The following is a 20,991-nucleotide window of genomic DNA, read 5'->3' on the forward strand; positions in this document are numbered from 1 at the left end:
GCAGTGCAGCTGTGAAGGGTTATTTCACTGAAGGCATGCCAGGAATGGTTACTCTCGTAGAGAGTAAGAACTAAAGCGGATCTCTAACTGACTGGCTCTTCTATTTACAGTCTTTGAAGTGCCACCCCCGTCCTTTCCTTTCCCTGTCTAAAAACAAGACAGACAAGCTTTTTATGTTTGGAATATTAGTGGTGTAAAGTGCTTGGTAATGATGGAAATTAACCCAACGCTTTGTTTAACTACCTTCCCTACTAACTTCATTGAAGTTCTGATGACAAATTAAAACGTTGGTGCAAACAACTGTTCACCTAAGAAGAAGTGTGTTCTACTGTCTTGTCCGTCCATCCTCCACAATCCCCTGTGTAGTCAACCATGTCCCTTTCTTTTACCTTTCTGTTCGCTGGGGATATCTGCATGGAAATTCCCCTGATACAAAATATTACCAGGACATTTACAAAGCAGATGAAGAGAACAGATAATGTGATAATGAGTGTTTAAATATGCTGAGTGTGAGCCACTGGACACAGTCAACTATTCTTGTGTTGCTGGTGTTATCCCCTTCATGAGGGCAAAGAGATGAACCTGTCCTCTACAGGCAAGTGAGCGTGGCCTTCCTTCTGTCTGTCTGTTTGTGGTAGTTTCATCCTTCCCGATTGTCTTTCATCCCAGTGTGGAAAGATGGACTATTACACCTGTCACCCAGGGGAATCTGATTGAAACACTCTGATCGGTTGACCTGGAGATATCATTAATGCAATATAAATAAACACCTACACCGGATCAACACAAATCTAGTGGGAAAGATATGGAGACCATGGATCAGTAGCAATTTTGTGAGATACACATTTATTGGGGGACAAAAGAAAACCAATTTTAATACCAGCGCATGATACCAGTATTCTTTTCTATCATATTAAGACTATTGGGCAGATGGACTGCTCTTCTGCATCTAAAATCTCTACCTGCTGCCAGGCAGAAAGCCCAAGAAAATATCTCTACAGCTATTTTAATACACCAGTTTTGTCCAGATCAAGGTAGATGTCAGCTGCTAGTATGGGAAAAGCTGAGAATTAATTTAAATTTGAGCTTATCCTGCCATCATCTCTTGCTGAGTGAGTTCCCTAGCCTGTAAGGCATTCCATTCAAATTTGATTTCTCCAGTCAAATTACTTGGATGGTATTTCCACCATGAAAGGAAAAGTTGGTCTAAGAGACAGAGGCTGGTGGGAGACACATTTAGTTAAGAGTCACAACTGACCCAAAACCAATGAAAGGGGGTCCTCCTAGCAGCTCAATCCTTCAGTCCCATTACTGAATTCTTTGCCTAAAAATAATGTCAGCTTCTTGAAATCAAAAATAAAAGCAAAAAGACATTCCTCTCCAGGGAAGTTTGCAAAAAAAATAATAATAATATTCAGACAACTTGATTCTCAAACGTGTTAGCAGTTGGTTGAGAGTGACAGTTGTCATTACGGGGAGCTGAGAAAATAAAACTTCAGTAGCTCATAAGATTTACTGTTCTACGAAGAAGAGGCAAATCTTGCAGTCACATTCAACCAGCACGATGTCTTTCTTGTTGTTGCTGTTATTATTTCATGGTGCCTATCCATCTTCCCCCAGAAAAACTGCAACAGGCTTCATTTCTGCCTGTTCACATGGCTGAAGTGCAAGCTATACACCTCGACCTGGAATTTGGGGAGGTTTTAAGAAAATATAGCCTCAATTTTCATAACTTAAATTAGTACAGGATGAGAATGAGACTGTGTTGTGTGTTTCACAGACCTGGTCCCCGGGCTAAGCCCAGGGCCTGTGTTTGATTAGTGTCTGGGCAAATGATGGGCTTTCCTTTTAATGTGGTAAGACCGATTTATAGACTCAAATTTTGTTTGTTTCGGGGGCAATAAGAGATCCACTTCTCTGTGCAAAACATTTCGATTTTGTAAATTATGTTTGTAAAAAAAAAGTTGCCATGCCCCACACTGCAGCACTGCAGCTGTATTCTTCCAGAACATAACAGTGTACTTGTGCTCAACTTAAAAAAAAAACCTGAGGAAAGAAATGATCCCACTGAATACAAATAATAGATACTAGGAGTTATCGTCTTGACATAAAACAGAGGCACAACTTCTGAAAGAATTAAGTGGAAAGGCGGGAAGAACGGGGAAATTGAAAAGAAAACAAGCATCGCAGAAACATGGAAAGCAGCACAGAGACGAGGAGGGTGGTACCCTCTGATATCAGGAAAAGGCTAGCTGATTTTAGAGGATTCCTACTGAGGTGCTTCTTATTAACCACCATTTGCAGCTTTTTAACTTGTACTATCAAATCTTAGTAACTTCCGGTGAAAAGCCAATAGTAATTCGTCTTAAACAAAAGTTACTCTTTGTCCTGAAGCTTTGGCTCTGAGTAAAAATGCATTGAGAGGAGTTGGGCTAGGGAAGCCGAGAGCGTGGAAGGAGGCTCTTGCTGTAGGCTGGAATTCCCAACCCTACAACAAAATCCACAGCAAGCATGTGTGACCAAGAGTCAGGTTCTAAAAGGGGATTAGCAGACAGCAACTGGGCAGGTAGAAAGGAATCCCGTGGAAGCCATGGACTTCCGAGCAGAGAGGCTGCAAAGGTTTTCCCAGCCAGAGGCTCCTGGGAAAAAGCTGCATTACCTGCAATAAGATACAGCCTCAAGGAAACACATATACAGGAGCAAACCAGGACAGATATTGAGGGCAAGCAGCAGGGTTACCCAGATAGTAGAACTTCCTAACCCATTCTTTGGACCAAGGCCATAGGAACAATAATTTCCTAGTGCCTCCAAAGATTCCGGGTAGGTACAGAAGCTAAACAATGGGGCTTCAGTGCCGGCTGGATAGCAGAGCTCAGGCTATGGCATTTGGTCCCAGCTCTAAATGGTCTCATTTTTCCACCTTCAGCCAAAGTGATATTAAACACTGTCGTGAAATCCTTTTGATTAGCTTGTGGGGAAAAAAAAGCCATTGCAAAGCGACCACTGGGGTTTTAGTGGATTCAGGTAGGGATGGAGCAAGAGGCTGCAGGTGACTGCATGCTTCTATCTAATTAACAAGAGAGGTGTGGCCGTAGTTTAAAGTTTCACATTCTTGATTAAGAAGAAAGAGAAAAGGTAGGCATTATAAACCACAGGCAATGATACTTCAAGCTGGCTGGCTTCAGACACGGACCTAGGCTAGAATTACAGCAAGGATGCAATTCTCATGTCTCCAGGCCTCAATTTCCTCATCCATAACACGGATTTTAGGGATACCCACTTCTCAGTCTTATAGCAGGACTAAAAGGCAGCAGCTATCAGCCTAATCCTCTACTTAGGTCGTTCTCCACCCTGCTGTAATGTTTTAGCAAAAATTAAATTCATGCTTTGCTTCTTGACATTCACAGACACAACAATTTCGATGTTCCCTGGTTTCATTTCCTTTTGTAGCCTAGGAAATAGATTTATGGGGCAAGAAAGGGGTGACTCTAATCTGTTACTAACACAGCATCTCTGGTCAGCTAGATTTAAAACTCTCTGGACCTTACAGTCATGAGACAGACAGCAGCCAAGAACAAAGGGTGTGTCCGGTGCTGGCAGGCATATTTATAATTTTGATTGAAATTAATGGCTTCCTCTAACTCTGCTTCTGTGAGCTCAGCATCAGTTGGGCCTGAGGACTCTGCACGAGTGTGTGTTCATGTCTAAGGCTCTTTAGATTTAGCTGTTTTATTTATTTATTTTTTTTTTTATTTTTGTTTTTAGAGACAGGGTTTCTCTGTATTGTTTTGGGGGCTGTTCTGGAACTCGATCTTGTAGACCAGGCTGGCCTTGAACTCACAGAGATCCGCCTGCCTCTGCCCCCCGAGTGCTGGGATTAAAGGCGTGTGCCACCAATGCCGGTCTTAGATTTAGCTGTTGTTATTTTATGGACATGAGTGTTTTGCTTGTATGTTTGTGCGTGCACCACATGCGTACCTAATGCCATTGGAGGTCAGAAGAAGTCATTGGGGCCCCTAGAACTGCGGCCACAGGTGGCTGTGAGATGCCACATGGGTCCCCAGGAATCCAGCCTGGGTCCGCAGGAAGAGTCGTCCGTGTTCCCGACAGCTGTGCCAGCTTTCTGGCCCCTCTGTGGCTCCTAGATTAGCATGTCTATCCCTGTTCTCAGACATGCCAAGGACACACGCCCTGGCCCCAGAACTTTTCTAGGTCCATCTGGTGAGTGGCATCTATCTCAGCTGCAGGGAGTTTCCAGAACCCACACTCAAAGCCAGGATGACGACTGAGAACTGTGAATTAGACAAACGCACAGGTCTTTGTAAGAGGAGACTCTTGCTCTGTGTGTGTGAGGCAAGATGCATGTAGAGAAGTCTTCAGGAGGAAGGGGGAGGCGGCTTCCATAGCTCTGTGGACTTTTGGCAATTTCTCTGGGCACTATGTAAATGAGTTCCTTAAACACAGACCGCCATTGATTTCCTTCTGATGTTCATTGATCCCATGGATACTGTTTCATGTATGTATTCTCCCCAAACATCTAGTATTGATATTTCTCTCCTTGGAATTCTGTCCCCAATCCATTATAAGCATAACATAAAAACCTGTTTCGTTTCCTAAGAAAGATTACATTAAGAGCACTGTCAGTGTGATTTTGTCAACAGCAAAAGATAAACACGTATTAGGCAGTGCAAAATGCTATTATGTGTGAGGGTCAGTTTGCTGATTTTAAATAGAGCAGTCCGCCACACACAGTCACACACACACTCACCATATTAGTGATGAAACCTACAAGGTACTGTTTTGAGGAATTCTGACAATAAAAGGTCCTCAATCACTATTACTGTGACATACTCTATATGTCCCTAAAGTCACATATATATATGTATATATATATATGTATTTATATGTATAGATATGTATGTATATATATGTGTGTGTATATGTGTGTGTATGTATGTCTGTGACATAAGACACAGACTAACCATGTGCTTCAAGCTTTATCACATTTTTATGCTTTTGTACATAAAGAAAAATCAGTATAATCTAAGGAACAATGGTATCTATCTCGTTTGTGATACCTGCTTGGTTTAGAATGGAATGACCTGAGAATGGGCAGGGTGGATTAGAGGATTCTGCTCTATATTAATTTGTGCTCAAAGCTAGGCTTGCCTTAAGTGATGACCACTCATAATAGTGTCTATTGATCTGAAGAGAAAGGAGAGTCAGTGCAAGAAAGGAGAACCAAGAGTTAGGGCTCATCTGGTTCTGGATGTAAACACGCTTTTCTCCTTTCAACTTTTTTCCTTGAGACAGTAGTTTCTAAATATATCTGAGGAATACTGCTGGCTGCCAGCTGCCATGGGCATGAAGCTCCTCTTTAATGAGATAAAACAGTATCCGGAAGTCAACTTGCCCCACGTGCTATAGCTGACTTTCACCAGGTTCCTATGAAGCCAAAAATGATGCGAAATGGAAATGAATTGAATATTCAAACACAGTGCGCCAACTCTCCTGAAAAATAATTTCAGCTGATTTCATTACATGGTGATCATTTCCTGGATGCCATAAAATGCCAGGGAGAATAATCAAAATTGATACGTGCATTGATTGACATGCCGGTTTTCTAAATAGAAGCTGAGAAAATATAAACAGCAATAGGTCTCTGCAGCACTTGAGACTGACTGCTCACAGGCTAAGGAAATCACTACTCCCCAAGCCTTCACTGGGCCCCAGTATGAACACTTTTGAAAAAATTTCTCAGCAGTCCATTTTATGCTCATCTTTAGTTTGATTCAGAATTTACATGTGTCGTTTGCATAATTTTGCATGAGAGTGTCTGCTTTAAATTAGGTAAAGGTCACTGTCATTCATAATCAAGAGGAAGGTGGATTAAAGGTCATAATTCAATTAGGAAAAATCCCTGATTAGATGTAGAGGTGCGTTCACGTGATTTGTCGCATTGGATAAGTGCAGATCATGGGTCCACAAACCAACCTCAATATGAAATATCATTCACAGAGATTGCTGTCAAAAAACAGTTTCGTGCATTTTTTTCTTTTCTTTATTTTTTTTTAACCTCAGTGTAGAGAGATAGTTCAGCTGATGCTTTTAGCACTGGTTATCTTTTATAATGTCATTTGGTTTAAGTAATGGCATAAATGACAATTTTATCTGCAAAATAAAGTACTGAGTTATAATGATTTAATAATAGGTGGCAGTTGATCTGCAAGCCACCCAGGGCCTGAGGTTACTTCTCCCTGACATGGTTGCCAGCTCTGTTACTCTGCTTAAAGCACCGGAGTTGTCACAGATAATCTCTGTTCCTTTGTAACCAAGTCATAGCTCTCAGGGACACTTACAAGTGCCTATAAACTTGGGAATTTTGACATCTCCATAGTGTTTCTGTGATTAGAACAGATAGGTTGAAAATAAATGTAGCTAGTGGCAGGCAATAGGCTCTTCCGATTTGTTGAACTTTTTAAAGTATGTTTGATGCTAACTTGAATAAGTGCAAAGTAGTTGAACATAAACAAACACTAAGTTGTATTTATGTTGCCCACAATCAATTTGAGCACTAGAAGGTGGGTAACAGGTACCCTTTTGCTCCTGTTGAGACATTTTCAATGGATATCGGTCATGCTGATGCCAACAGTGTGTGCGACAGTGACTGGATTTTGGGTTCCAACATCCAGAGTCCCGTTTCCTTACCTCCAAATGTGTCTTTTCCTTATCACAGACTTTTTCTGTTTGAAGGACAATCTCCATTTCTCCTCTTGGTTGTTGTTTGGTTGGTTTGGGGACAATACATCTCAACAGAAAACAAGGAGGCATCTCTGTTTTTAAAACAGATGGTTTATTTTTCCCAAGAAAATCAACGGTTTTTAAAGGAGGTATATAGGTTAAGTGGTTTAAGCAGATTACAATTAGTTAATTTTGTTAAACATAGACTGGATCAATTTTACATTATTTTAATTACCTTTTGGTATAAATGGTTTGGTGAACAAATTCACTTGATGTTCAGGATCAAACAAAATCACCTTTCCTCTGGGTAGGCTTAAGTTCCACAAAATGATGTGGAAATGGCCGCCTTCACTTTCATCTAAAAATATCTTTGGATTTAGAAAATGATTCAAGTCGGATATATTGTATTATAAGCCAGTCATATTTTATCATTTTCATTGCTGATCCTTTTTTAAAGTGAAGAATAATAAAAATTCACTGAGCAGATGTCCTCCTACAAGGAGACGCTCTGGGATCAGCATCATGCCTTTCCTGAGGTTGGTCCTGCTGTACTTCTGCAAGGAGATGTCTGTTGTGTTACAGTAAGCTTATGATTTTGACTTTTTTCAGAAGATATAGGAGGGAAACCTAGATGAATATTCAACATAGTGGACAAACCAGAGGAATTTTATATGGATTTATATCTCTGCTGTGGTGTGTGTGTGAGAGAGACAGAGAGAGAGAGAGAGAGAGAGAGAGAGAGAGAGAGATCACAACTCCTATCTGTAATTAAGCAATTCTTGAATTGCAAACACTAGCTTCCAGGCATAATTTACCCTTTAAAAATAGTTATCATGTGTATGTCTGTGTGTGTGTTTGTATGTGTGTCTGTGTCTGTGTGTGTGTGTCTTTGTGTGTCTATGTCCGTGTCTATGTCTGTGTGTACCACGTATGTCTGTGGAGTTCAGAGGAGGAGCTGAATCTGCTGGAACTGAAGTTAGAGATGGTTATGAGCTGTTATGTGGGGGGGGTTGTTCAGTTGCCAAGCCTGGGTCCTCTGTAAGAGCAGTAAACACTCTTAACCACTGAACCCTCTCTCCAGCCAAACTTGCTTTTCTTAAAATCTTTGTGGAGCCAGCGTTATTCTAGTGCCCAGTAATATCCATGCTTCCTTTTGCTACAGTCGTGGTTCTAAATACAGGTGAACACTTCTTAATGAACACTGGTGATCACCCTCAATAAAGACTTATCCTATCCAAAATTCTGATAGCTCTAAGGATAAAAACTACATCATACAGGAAACATAAAGCTGCTTCTTTATTATCTGTTTCAACTCAGTAATCCCTCTCTCACCAACTCCAACACACATCACCCATCTTGCACCTAGCCAACTTCTCTTCCTCCACCACAATGCCCAGGATACGGGTGCCCTGGTTCAGAAAATCACTTGCTGACATCATCTTATTACGGGAATGCTCCCATCTGTTACCACAATACTGTGTCATTCAACTATAAGAATTGATCTTCTTTTGTATCCCATAATACACCATGAATCTCCTGGGAACTTCACTTCGTATTTTTATTATCTAGCATCATTCTCCTGGATACAACTGTCCAATGGAGCCAGGCTTACCTCTAGAAACAGTACTGTACAGAATGCTTGAAGTTATCTTGAGTAGAGCTTAAGTATGGCTTCAGGTAGATAAAGTGTGTAAATTATAGATGCTGGCCTGAAAAATAACATAACTATTTTTAAATGTTAGAAATTCTGCCATTCTTAAAAAGGTCTGTCTAGATAATTAAGGGTCTCCCTATGTATTCAGTCACATGCATTTAGCTGAAAACGTATTAAAACATCAGGTGTTTATTAAACGTAGTGTGATTGTGTTTATATATAAATATAAAATTACTATAAGGTATACATTTTAATGAAGATATTCATAAAATCACACATATATCCAGTTGAAACATATTTTGACATTTATACCATTACATTTTTCTAAACTCTAGTGATTGCATATATTGGATAAATTAAGTACTATATCTGCAGTAAAATAAAAAAAAATGCTCTCTGCCTTTAAAGGACATGACTGTGTTTAAAGAACTTCAGTCACTTCTATATTTTGCTTTTCCAATGTCTATGTTTTTTAGCTATGAGTATGTTCAACAATACATCAGATTAAGCAAACATATCTTACAATTGGCTAACAAGAACATGAGTTAATTTGCTGACTGTTATCAGTGCTAATCCATGTATCACATTTGTTATACTTTCAACAACAATTGTTACACTTTCAACAGCAACACTTACAAGTAACATTTCACAAAATCATGCCCCTTTGTTGTTCTATAAACAGAGAGTAAATCCTACATCTGGCATACCTGGAATTAATTCTTTTGACGCCAAGGTAAACATTTGGGCAAACACCAAAAACTTACTTCAGGAAAGGGTAGGAATTAAACACATAGCTGTAGGGGCTCTGTTTCAGGCTCTGCCATTTAGAAGTTTCCAGAACTCAGTCAACTTACTTAATAGCCTAAACCTCTAGGTCATCTGTAAAATGGGGGTGGCATTAGAAAGGAATTAACTAATGGAGTGCATGGGAGCTGTTGCTCACGTGAGTGAGATACAGAAGTAACCAAGAGAGAGACCCAAACAGTGGCTCTGCAAGGCCACTCAGTCCCCTTGTCAGTGTGGAGGTAGGTAGAGTGATATCCCTGTGACACAATTAGATTTTTTATGGGAAGTCTTCACAAAAGAAATCTGGGGCCAGTAAAATGGGGTGAAGGTGCTTATTGCCAAGTCCAGTGACTTAAGTCTCACCCTAGGGATGCAGATGGCTGTAGGAGAGAGCCAACTTCTACAAGTGGTCCTCTGACTTCCACATGTACCATGTATGTCAATCTCGCCATCTTCACACTCATCAATGAATAAATACAGTAAAATTAAAAAAGAGAAAGCCTTTTATTTCACTCATAGTGTCCACAGCATTATCCATGGCTATGAATGACCCAAGGTGCCTCCCTCCCATGGGTTATCTCTTAGGCTGCTTTGATCCTCCGTGCCTCTCGGTTTTCCTCCTATTCTTCTGTGCTGCTAGCGTTGGTTTTATTGAAGTTAATATTGTGGTGTTGCACGGTACTTTGAAAGAATTGAAGACAGCGTTCCAGATGCATACTTCTTCAGTGAACCCAGTCTTTCCCTTCTTTCTCTCCTTAGTCTCACGGTCCTAGACCATTGTGCCATGGTCTTAATGGAAACCTATACTTTTTATTTTGCAATAGACTATGAAACGTGCAAATTTCTCATTAAAAAAAATTCCTGTCCCCTCCCTGGGGTGGGGGGGTGGGGGGAGGGCACGGGAGGAGGGGAAGGAAAGGGAGAGGGACCTGGAACTGACTTGTGAAGCAACCTTGTTTCTAATCTAAATTTAAACTTAAAAATAAATAATAAAAAAATAAATAATTCCTGTCTTTTCTCCCACTAACTAGTGAGACAAAATGGCCAAAGTATCCTTGAGTGTCATGTGTCTGCCATGCTGATCTTAGAAGCAGGGTTTAGTAAATGCTTTCCGAATGAAACTATAACTATGAACATTTATAATGTTTATAATTTATAAAACAATCGTAAGTCAAATTATCATGAGCTTTTATTGCATCCATTAATTTTATTTCTTAGATTAAGGCAATACTTGTAAAGGAGAATATGACTCATGTACTATTTTGTCTTCAGTGCCTCCTGGGCCGATTTCCTGAAATTGTTCTTTTCACCTTTATATGAACATAAAGAGCAGAGATTTATCACATACAGCTAATACATGACATCAGGCATTTTAACTTCTGCTTTTAATTATTTTTAAAAATGATTCAGGAATCATTGATATGTAACAATAATTTTAAAATGTGATAACAAAATTCTTTGGCCATATAGTTGGATGAAGTATCCTCTTCTACAAAATAGGTAAATGCTGAAACATGTACTCGGTTAAGCCTGCAACTTGAGAACATTCGCAGAATGAGTAAACGTGTTTTTCACTTCTGTTTTGTAAAGTAATGAAGTTTCTATCCCTTAATGTTCCTTTTCTACATGTAATAGGAACATGGAAAGTAGCAAGGACATAGACATGAAAGAACACAAAAGAGGTCATTAATACCACTTACGGTAAAGAGCCACAAGCATAGTCTGTAGCATGTAAGGGAATGAGTGCTTCCATTGAGCTATCAAAAGATGCTATGCACAACTCCAAACATCACTTTTCTAGCAGGTAGCTTTCATGGTAAAAGCAAAGATTTATGGCTTCTTACATGATTCAGGTTAATATATACTCAGAGTAAGCCACAGATACTAAAAAAAGAATGTCACTACCTTAGACTAAATTAACAGACAGTGAAAGAAGTGGTACCATTACACTCTGCAGTTACTGATCACACCCCACATGCTACAGCCAGTTCTCTACATTTATAAAGAACAATGAAGAAGACATGTCAATGTGAGCCCAAGTCAGAGGAGGATTACTATAACACAAAAAATAAAAGGCCCAAAGACAGATACTGAGGTTCATGCTTCAAGCTGAAGATCAGAAAAGCAAAGCAGCTGGTCGCTAGCTCTCACTCTCCCTCAGACTGGAAGGAGATCCTGTCTCCACCAAACCTCAGACTGTAACCTCTCCTTAGCGTGGCTGGAGAATCCTGAGACTTCAATGTCTTCCTATCCTCAATGTGGCTGGAGAATGATGCCAACTCTGAGACCTTTGCTTCTGTCTTATACACCTCCCTAATGCTGGGATTAAAGGTATGCGACCCCAAGGGCTGGTATCAAAGGCATGAACTCTGTTACACTTCACTCTTGTGCAGGCAATGGTAGTCTTGAACTACCCCTTAATCTTGAGTCCTGGTAATAAAGGTGTGTACCACCACTGCCTGATCTCTATAGCTTGAGCCTAACTTTGCCTTCTGAATCCTCATGCAAGCTTTAGTAAATCATAAGTAATATGTCACCACAGATTACAAAACCATCTCTTATGGGGAACAGAAATAAAACAAAAACATTAGCCCTAGAAAGAAAGGAGTAAGCATAGATTCTGTAAATAACTGGAGTGGGTCAGTCTGGATATCATTGAACAGGCATAAAATTCTGTAGCAAGAGGTAATCATGTATGGTGGAAAGAGGAAACATTATCATTTTTGTTAATTATTTTTATGTTCAAAATGAGGAAATGGGCTTTGAATAAATAATCACACAAGTAGACACATGGTAGCAAATAACCACAAAACAGAAAGACTTAACAGAGCTCTTAAAAAAAAAGTAGGGGAAGAGCATTATCCCACACACACAACACACACACACAATCACAACTCTAGAGTGAGACAGAGCTGTGTAAAATGAGGACTAGAAAAGGATGATTATAATCACAGCAATAAGGCAGGAGAAGAAAACAAGAACCAGGTGGGCGCTTTGGTGCATCTGAAGACTGATGCGAGGAGACGCTATGAAGAATATAATTGATGAGAAAGGTGGACCAGCTCCCTTCGGCACAGACTGGCCTGGTTCTGTGCACTCAACCCGATTCTGTCCAGCTAACGGGCTGGAGAGGCAGGAGGTGCCGAGAGCTCCCTTGAGAGTTTCCTGAAGTAGAAGAGGCAAGGGGGAAAGCTGTTTGGCCTCGCATGGAACAGTAGCTGGAGACTGAAAGTGATCCCAGAGGTTTGTTAGAGGTGAGTATCAAAAGGTTATGGAGATGGTTTGGCAATGGCTGGGGAGAAAGAAACTTGATGCCAAATAAGACTTCATTTCATTCCCTAATAAGAGTCACTAGATAAAGTGCTTCAGAGGGGAACGGGGTGAACAACTTTTTAAAGAATTAATTAAAAAGAGAAAACACCTTGTTCTGGCCACAGTGAATCTAGATCAATTATTCTTAAAAGAAGGAGGGGAGAAGTAGGAACAGAATGGGCAGGAGGAAAAACAAATGGATGGAAAGACGGTGAGGAGGCAAAGGAGGAAGTAGAAGTGGGGGAAGGAGGAGGAGAAGGGGGCAATAATGTGGAGGGAGAAGCAGGGTAGGAGAGGAGAAAATGGGAGCAGCAGGGTAAGAGGCAGGAAGGAGAAGCAGCGGGGGGGGGGACTGCAGTGGCTGCTATAAGACATTGCCACGTTGTTGGAGTGGCTATTCAGTGAAGTGCCCGGCAAAAGACGTTAGAATCATCCGGTGTTCCTGCAAGCTGGTCCGTCCCACGAATGTCGGCTTCACAAAGAAGATGACCTCAGCTCAGTTAATGGGAGAGCTATTCCTTGAAAGTTCGCTCTGAAGAGAGCTCACTCTCTTACTTAGGAGGGGCTGTTTCACCTATAGGAGCTCTGGTGGCAGTCAAGACTACCTGAAATGCTTCCAGTGTTGTAGCCGAGACAGGGTGACTATGACCGCAGGCTGACCACAAACTCATAGGCCTCCTGCCTCCACATCCTAGTGCTGGGATTACAGGTGTGGACAATCACCGCTGGCCAAGATGCTCCGGAAGGTTGGGCTACCCTCGATCCATTTGCACTATTATGCTTTGTGTGTGTGTGTGTGTGTGTGTGTGTGTGTGTGTGTGTGTGTGTGTGTGTGTGTTTAATTACGTTGGAAGAAAGAGAGGTAGAGGGAGCTCAGAGAACAGCGTGTAGAAGTTGGTCCTCCCCTTCCACCTCCACGGTGCGGGTCCAGGGGACGGAACCCCTGTTGTCAGGATTACCAGCAATCACTTTTGCTATCTGAGCCACCTCACAAACCCAACTCTGCTTTATTGAATTGATTATGAATGTCAAGTCTCCAACTTTGGTGAAGAAAACAAAACATCTTCACTTAGGCCACTGCAAATATTTGGTAAACCATTTAATTGACTATCAAAACTGAAGTGAAGCAACTATTGGCTGGTTTTTTGGGTTTTGGGGGGGTTGTTTGTTTGTTATTCTGGTTTTTAACTTGCACACATTTCTCTCTTAGCGTCCTGAAGAGAGAGGTCTGTGTGTATGTGCCAGCCGTGGGCTCGGGGACACTAGGACTCTCATGCCTATTCTGTAAAAGTCACTAATTTACTGTGGCTTTTTTCTTTCCTGTGCTTACACTGAGCCCGAAGCATTCTTTTCGATGCAAAGTTCTCTGACAATTAACACGCACTGACTGGCATTGGCATTTGAGATGACAATCAGAACAGTCATCATCCTCCATCACCTTCTTGAGTCACTACAGATCCCACTGGGGACAGGAAACCTGACCGTTTCTCTGAGGCCTGGAAAACCTTGCTGAGATCCTAGGCATCCAAGAAGGCCTTCTCCTACCCCTTTATTGGCAGCATACTTCATTTCTCCACTCTAGAAATGGCTTTGGATATTTAAGCAGATTCTTTAGTGCGTTCTCTGTAGCCGTACACACATGGTAACTCTTAATCTGGACACACTACCTTGATGTGTGATTGTATCTTATGTAGTCTGTGAAACTATCAGCTATGTGGTCCAGATGCAGCCTGCTAGACACTGCTTCCCAGAGCCAGAGGTCTCTGGAAAAGGATGTTAGGTAGTACTCAGAAAAGTTAAAAAAAAAAAAAAAGCTTTTCTTTTCTTTTCTTTTTTACAGACTTTTGTCTGTAGTAAGAGTTTGTATTTCATGGCCGTGGCTCACCAGAGCTCAATTTTAATACATCTAGGGTTTTTTTAAATAAGATGGCTTGTTAAAAATAGTACACTGGCTGATTAATAAGTTGGTTTGAGGAGACTTTCATTCAGGTCCCAGGCATAAGTGCCCTGTCTAGTTGATAAATCTCCACACTAAACACAAACCTTGTTATTTGTCATACACTAACTGCCTTAATGGGCCATTCTTCACGATCTTAACAGTCATCAATTGATCTCTGGGACTCAGATGTCACACTGCAATGCTACTGTGTTCAGAGAACCTACGTTTAAATGAACTGCAATTTTAAAAAAGCATTAATTTGTGTTAGGGACAGAGATTTATTAAGCACTGTGATAAAAAACATGAACAACAGACAGCAACTTGGGAGTTCTTATTTTTCACAACAGCAAAAATATGGAAATCAAGCCAGACAGTCCTATCTTCCATTCCTGAGATTTTAATACAGGTGAGTCTAAGAATTCTACTTAGACTTCCAGACAATTACATCTTAAGCCATCAAAAATAATCAGATAGGTTTTAAATCAGCTGGGAGATAAACTAATCGATTTTGACCTTGTAAAACATGAACTCTAGAGGTAGTTTAATTTCCACACTTATCATTGGTGATTATTTTTCCACTTCCCCCTTGCTTTAAAAGAAACTACATCAAATTCAGGTTTCTCTTCACAAGGCTGGCAGGCCTACACCACTTAATACAAATGAAACTGAAAATGCTTAGGAATGAAATGAGTTGTTTTTGAAAGAGGTTCTCGGGCCAAACACCTCCCTCCCTGTGAGTATAAAGGCGTCAAGGCCTTCATTCTTATTGGATGCTCTCCTGTGGCCGCATCAGCATGCGCATGTTTAATGCATTCGGTGCGGAATGCTTCTTGTGAGTATAAAAGTCAGGCTGAAGAACTGAATTAAGTTTACTGAGAATGGCATGTGATGGGAAGAAGGTACATGCTCCGAGAGAAAAAGTGCCCTGTTCCTCTATCTTTAGGGAGATTGAAGGACGCCTTTCTTCTGGAAAGTGCACAGATCCAATGCGATAAGCAAGGTTCAGTCTCAGAACAGGCCTGCCTGGGCTGGAAATTCTCATGGTGGGAAAGGAAGGCAGTCTATGCCAGAAACTGATTAAATTTCAGTCATCTATCCCAAGCAGTCCCTTGTTGCTTGTAAAATGCTCCGTATAATTACAGTAACTATGGGTTTTAAAGGAATTTACACGTTACCCTTATCATGGGACTTTCTTTGTGGGTGCATTTCAACTTTAAAATCAATATCCCTAAAATAAACTTTAATAAGATTTATTAATTTTATCTATGTGGACCTTTTAAAAGTCAATATCAAATATCTTTCTCCAGATTCCTCTTGGCATTTGGAGAAGCTTAGACATAATCAAATGTCATGCCCTCTGTATGTTACACCATGAGCGTGCCAGGGCTCTCGCTTGTATACAGCATTGCCCTGTGTTAAACTCGAGAAGAGTTTGGATCAACACTGAAGACTGTTTAAAAGGTGGGGGTCACTCTGGTGTTCTAGCTCAGGCTGGTGGACAAGGCCCATTAGCTGCTTCTTCCACTGTTGTCTTCCTCAATGTCAGGCCTGAATGACCCTTGAAGTCATTTGACAGCCATAGCTGACCCTACACCAGATTGGTGAAAATCATTTCTTTAAAACCAACATTCAGTCTCCAGCGGGCAAAAGACAGGAACAGACTTTAGAAAGGAGTGCCCAGAGAGAGAGCAGGCCTGTGAAAGGAGCTCCCAGAGAGCAGGCCTTTCCGTTCCTTTCTCGTACAGGCAGGAATACCTAGAAGATACCACTGGCTTCAAGCCTTTCCTTCCACAGGGAATTGTCCACCATCCTGTCTGCACAGTAGGCTTCAGAAGGAGGAACCCTGATCAAATGTCATTGGATGACTACTAAATGGATCTTAGTTGATGTCCTGCTACTATATCAAAATGCCTAAGAGTGAGTATTTCAAAAGGAACACAAAGGATCGCCTTGATTCATGGTTTAGAAGACTTAAAAGTCCAAGTTTAAACTCCACATCTGCATTCCCTCATAGGAGACAAGACAACAACACTCACAGAAGAGATTCCAACAGGTTTGGGGTGACTCTATGCAGTCTCTGTACACATAACCCACACCCGGCACACAAGCATTAAACCTTTTGGAGGGTGAAAGGTGATAGCTCATGAACCCACCCCCTCCACACCACCCACTCACCCCCTACCACCCCTACTTCCCATCCCTGCTCCACCTCTTGGGTTTCCAGCTCTCTCAATCCCTCTGTGTCTTCAACCAACATCCCAACCCGTGACCTTCCTGAGCCCAGACAGGTCCCAAACCTCACTTGAAGCAAATTCAGTTTTCACAAGGAGTAGGAGCTGGAAGAAATACAGATTTTTAAGATCTTCATTGACACAGAAAAGATTTTGTCACTAATGCCTGAAAAGGGAGTGATCCAAATTTTGTTATTCCATAAAAACACCTTTAATCTTAATCTCATTTGTAAATACAAACCAGGACAAGTCTTTCTCCAAAAAAAGAAGGGAGGTAAATGGGGAGAGTGCAGTGCAATTGTGTGTATAACACCCTGGTTTCAACACTCAGCAGTTGGCTTGGCCATGGTGACACACACGTTTAATACCAGCATTCTGGGAGGCAGAGACTGGTGGATCTGTGAGTTCGAGGCCAGCCTGGTCTATAGAGCGAGTTCCAGGACAGCCAGAGCTACACAGAGAAGTCCTGTCTCGAAAAACCAAAGAACTAATACTATTCAGCAATGACAACAACAAACAAATCCCACGGAACAGAAGCCTTGGTACAAGATCAGAAGTTTTGTAAAATCATTAGGTTCTCTTTTTTCTGTTTCTACATCGTCCCATGATCTCTTGTTCCTGAATGTATTTTCACAAATATTTCTGTAACAACATAAAAATTCATGCCAAAACTTAACTGCCCCACTCAGTCAGGCTTTAAAATTAATTTAGTTAACGTGGATAAACAGTTTGTCTCTCCACCTTTTCTAAGGGTCACCTAGGCTGTACCTGACATGGTCAGCTATCTCAAGCTGCCTTGGTCTACCACAACAGAAAATGTGTACTTAAAAGACCTATTAAATTCCCTTTGTAACTTGCAACATCCTCAGAGAACCCACAAATTTCAAATCCCTTTACCTCCTTTCTGTGAGCAGACAAGTAAATAGTAGCTCCAACCAGCTCTTCTGGTTTTCTTTGGATCCAGAGAAGCCTGTGCCCAGGATGAGGGGGTTGACTCTGTCTCTGTGGGATAGTAAGAAGTTCTAGTCATCACAGTCATTGATCTTTCTCTCTCTCTCTCTCTCTCTCTCTCTCTCTCTCTCTCTCTCTCTCTCTTTGTTTCCTAATATAAGGGAGAGCAAGGAGGAGAAGACATGTATAGCTATGCCACCCCCACTCTTCCCAGAGCACATACACCCAGACACCTGGTTATGTGTCTTAGTGCCCACCTTTAGGAGGCAGTGATAATTTAGTGAACCAGGATAACACTGTTTCTTTCTTTTTCTTTTTTTCTTTTTTGTCATTCTGTTTTGGTTTGGTTTGGTTTGGTTTGGTTTGGTTTGGTTGGTTTGCTGAAATGGGTGTCTCCCAAGTACAGACTGGCTGCAAACTCACTACACAGACAAGGATGACTTTGAACTCATGATCTTGCTCTTGCTACCTCCTAAGTACAGGAACCACAGGTGCATGCCACCATGCCCAGCACACACTGTTGATTCTGATAACCTCTCAGGAAGAGGAGAGAAATTCAGTGCCCAGTGGGTAATTAAAAACTCAGACCACAGTGTCTTTCCATTTCTTCCTTATTATCCTTCCCCGGTGCCTAATGGAGGAGTCTGTATCTCATATCAGATGGCAAATTTTTTCACCAAAAGCTGCTCTGGGAGTTTTGTAGGTAGGATCTTTAAATTGCATCACCCAGTGTGAGATTTTAAAATAAAAGTTCTAACTATAGAGTGGGGTTTCAAAGTAATGTCATATAATCTGAACTGTCCAAACTACCACATTTCTGCTTTTTCATATTTTTAGGTGAAAACTTGTATGTTTTCTTTTTTCTGTAGGGTTTTTTGTTTGCTTATTTTTTGGCACAGGGCTTCTCTGTGTCATTCTGGCTGTCCTGGACCTCACTCTGTGGGCCAGCCTGGTCTCGGACTCAGATTTCTGCCTGTCCTACTACCTCAGTGCTGGCATTAAAGATGTATGTCTCCAATGCACAGCAATCTAGGTTTTCACCAACTGATATTTTAAAATTTTTAAGAGATTCTGAGAAAATGAACATCAGTTTCAGACCATAAAATGTTTTTAATCTACCTCCCCTAAAACTCTAGTAGCCAGTACATAACAAATGCGCTGCTGTTCGACTTTGTGATTTTTATTTTTTATTTTTTGCAGACTGGTATCTGACAGCTCTCCTGATGCAGATTTCCTTGCTTTGTTTTGCATATTTCTGGTGATTAATTTTTAATTTGAGTCAAGGTGAAATGGAAATAAAACTGTTATTTTGATTAAATTGCTCTTAAATAAATAACAATATTTTTGATCATCCAAGAGGGTTTGGGGTTTTTTTTTTTAGCTTCTATCCGGCATGTGCCATATGCCAGTCAACTGGGATGCTCATGAGATTAGCAGCTATTAAGATATGAGTTGTTCCAACTGTGCTCAGCATCTCATCTCTCATCGCCATGATGAGGATGACCCAAAACAGCTAAATGTATTAAGGCTTCACAGGAAAACAGGGTCAAAAGATAATCTCACATGCTGACTCTGTGGGGATTAATTCAAACAGAGAAGACGGTCACATGTAGCCGAATGACACACCTGACATCAGATCAAGGTCAAAGATCACACTTCCTTGTGTCAACACGTGTACAGACGTGTTCTGCATTGGGGATGAAAATTCATCTAACTACAACTCCCAGATAAGAAAGGCATCTTACTTGATCTTAATCAACCCTCACTGCAGGGGTAATTGTGACAGTTTTGAATATACCAGGAATTATTATTTAAAACTGAGCTGTCTTTGAAATACAGTGTAAGTAATGGGTCCTTCCTTCTTAATATTTATTCAGTTTTATTTTATTTGTACGGATGTTTTGTTTAAATGTATGCAAGTTCCCAAGAAGGCCAGAAGATGTAGGATATTCCTGGAAATGGAGTTACAGGTGGTTGTGAGCGGCCATATGGATGCTGGGAACTGAACCTGGGTTCGTTGTAATGGCAACACATGCTCTTAATCCCTGAGCAATTTCTCCAGCCCCTGGGTCTTTCCTGTTATACCCTGTCATGACTATCAATGCACACAAAAGCTGATAACACAGCATATCTAATTACTGCTTCTGCCAGCTGCTAACAGATGCCTCTGTCAGCAGCAAATACATTTTTTTTTGTCGCATTCTGGGAAGAGCTGCTTCCCAGGCTGGGGGTTGACACCTACCTGAACCTCGCAGAAGTGCAAAACACGTGTTGAAGGTCTGCGTTATTGACACCTGCTGTGCGCATTTGAGAAAACACATAAGCACGACTCGAAAGATGTTTCTGTGGAACAGGGAACACATATTAATAACTGTCACTGGTAGCATTTGAAAGTTTAACAACAGACTAATTTGGCTGATAAGTTCACACATGACTAAAGAATGAATTCTGCGAACGCTGGAACTGTTTCTCAGACATCTTTGCATGTCCCACAATGCCTGGCACAGCGCCTGGCATAGTGTGTGCTCTCAATAAATATTTGATGATGAATATTTTTTGATCACATCAAACCAAAGTACCCAGCTGGTGAAAGAGTTCTCCTTTAACTTCCAGATAATCATAATACATTTAGCTGCTTCTTAAAAGCAAAAAGTCAGGTAATATAGAATTGCCCTTGATAACAAGAAAAACGCATGATAATTCGTGTTACTACTTAGACTCTGAAATGATTAGATAAATGTAGACCCTCTGAAGATATGGCATATTTTTCTTTATATTTTGGAACTGTGAGAAGGAACATGCACAGTGTTATATCAAAGTCATAGTGACACGAATGAATAAGGACTCGTCTTTCTCATGATTACGTCCTCTCTATTTATTTTCCCTAATAATTATTAGCTTTAATATAAATAATATGCTTTATTCCCTTGCTAGTTGAAAATGATGTTTGACATTAAGGAAAGGTCAGGTTCATGGATGGGAAACCACAGTGAGCATTGCCTTTATGGGTTATTGAATTAAGAGGTCCATATATTTGACAAAGTATAGAAATCAAATAGCTGCCATGTTAGCAGTGCCCTTTCGCACACCACAGATTTATTGACATTTACCAAACATAAAAAAAATGTTAGAACTATGAGTACTTAGCATGCATTATGACATAAAACCTGCAATCACATCCCTGAGGATTGTGGGGGAGCATTTAGATCACAGTGAATGCTCCCGTTGATTGGATATCAGACCTGAGCATGACTTAAGCAAGGCCATAGAAAGCAAGGGAGGGTCAAGTGGAACCTGTTGATGTAGGTCTGTGTTGACCCTGTGTCACACCCGCGTATATACACCAGCCCAACTGTTCCCTGGACTTTCTTTGCCCT

The 20,991-nt window shown here is 40.9% G+C and overlaps 1 protein-coding gene across 1 annotated transcript in view; it reads left to right on the forward strand.

Moving 5' to 3' along the window:
• Adgrl2 (adhesion G protein-coupled receptor L2) overlaps nucleotides 1–20,991 on the forward strand; it is a 616,339-nt gene that overhangs the window by 3,311 nt on the left and 592,037 nt on the right. The gene's annotated exons all lie outside the window — the stretch shown is intronic.

This window comes from Mesocricetus auratus, unplaced genomic scaffold (genome assembly GCF_017639785.1).
Source record: "Mesocricetus auratus isolate SY011 unplaced genomic scaffold, BCM_Maur_2.0 Super-Scaffold_100009, whole genome shotgun sequence".
Classification (NCBI taxonomy): Eukaryota; Metazoa; Chordata; class Mammalia; order Rodentia; family Cricetidae; genus Mesocricetus; species Mesocricetus auratus.